A 1922-nucleotide genomic window follows, 5' to 3' on the forward strand; every position below is an offset into this window, starting at 1 on the left:
GCTGCAGGGAAGGGCAAGTGAGGGACATGAGGCCGACAAGGGAAGGGCAGTTGTGGACATCAGGCTAGCCGGTGGGGCATTTGAGGACCATGAGGCCAGCAGGGGAGGGCAGTTGAGGGCCATGAGACTGGCAGAGAAGGGAAGTTGAGGGACATGAGGCTGGACAGGAAAGGCAGTTTGGGGCCATCAGGCCGGCAGGGAGGGCAGTTGGTGGCCATGAGGGTGTCAGGGGAGGGAAGTTAGGGGCCATCAAGCTGGCCTGCGAGGACAGTTGGGGGCATTAAGGCAGCAGGGGAAGGCAGATGAAGGCCATGAGGCTGGCTGTGGAGGACAGTTGGGGACCATGAGGCCATAAGGCTGTCAGGGGAGGGGAGTTGGGGACCATCAGGCTGGCAGGGAAGGGCAGTTGGGAGCCATGAAGCTGGCCAGGGAAGGCCATTGGTGGCCATGAGGCTGGCCAGGGAGGGCAGTTGGTGGCCATGAGGGCATCAGGGGGGGCAGTTAGGGGCCATCAGACTGGCTGGGGAGGACACTTGGGGTCCATGATGCTGTCAGGGGAGGGGAGTTGGAGGCCATGAGGCTGGCTGGGTAGGGCAGTTGGGGGACATCAGGCTGGCCAGGGAGGGCAGTTGACGGCCATGAGGCTGGGAGGGAAAGGCAGTTGGGAGTATTAGGCCGGCCAGGGAAGGCAGTTTGGGGCCATCAGGCCAGCAGGTGAGGGCAGTTGGTGGCCATGAGGCTGTCAGGGGAGGGGAGTTGGGGGCCATCAGGCTGGCCTGCGAGGACAATTGGGGGCATTGAGGCAGCATGGGAAGGCAGATGAATGCCATGAGGCTGGCTGGGGAAGGCAATTGGGGGCCATGAGGCTGGCAGGGAAGGGCATTTGGGGACCATTAGGTCAGCAGTGGAGTGCAGTTGGGGGCCATAGACTAAGCAGGAGAGGGCAGTGGAGGGCAGTTGGGGGACACGAGACTGGCCGGGTAGGGCAGTTGGTGGCCATGTGCTGGCAGGGAAAGGCAGTTTGGGGCCATCAGGCCTGAAGGGATGGGCATGAGGATGCCATGAGGCTGGCAGGGGAGGGCAGTTGGGGGCCATGAGGCCAGCAGAAGAGGGCAGTTGGGGACCATCATCTGGCAGGGGAGGGCAGTTGGGAGCCATGTAGCTGGCAGGGAAGGGTAGTTGGGGCCCATCAAGCCAGCAGGGAGCCAGTTTGGAGCCACCAAGCTGGCAGGGGAGGGCAGTTAGGTGCCATCAGGCCGACCAGGGAGGGCACTTGGGGGCTATGAGGCTGGCAAAGGAGGGCGGATGGGGGCCATGAGGTCAGCAGGGGAGGGCGGTTGGGGGATATCAGACCATCAGTGGAGGGCAGTTTGGGGCCATGAGGTCAGCTGGGGAGGGCAGTGTGTAGTCATGAGGCTGGCAGGGGAGGGGGGTTACAGGCCTTGAGGCTGGCCGGGGAGGGCAGTTGGGAGACTTCAGGTCGGCAGGAGATGGCAGTTGGGGGTCATGAGGCTGGCCGGGGATGGCAATGAGGGGCCATCAGGCAGGAAGGGAAGGGCAGTTGAGGGCCATGAGGCCAACTCAGGAGGGCAGATGGGGTCCATGAGGCTGTCAGATAAGGCCAGTTGGGGGCCATGAGGCCGGCAGGGGAGGGTGGTTGGGGGACATGAGGCTGGTCGGGGAGGGAAGTTTGGGGACACCAGGCCAGAAGGGAAGAGCAGTTGAGGGCCATGAGACCGGCAGGGGAGGACAGTTGGGGGCAATGGGTCTGGCCGGGGTGGGCAGTTGATAGCCATGAGTCCAACACAGAGGGCAGATGGGGGCCATGAGGCCGGCAAGGGATGGCAGTTGGGTGCATTGAGCTGGAAGGGGAGGGCAATTGGGGGCCATAAGGCCAGCATGGGAGGGCAGTTGGGAGCATT

Source organism: Myotis lucifugus, unplaced genomic scaffold (assembly GCF_000147115.1).
Source record: "Myotis lucifugus unplaced genomic scaffold, Myoluc2.0 scaffold_76, whole genome shotgun sequence".
In the NCBI taxonomy this organism is placed as follows: Eukaryota; Metazoa; Chordata; class Mammalia; order Chiroptera; family Vespertilionidae; genus Myotis; species Myotis lucifugus.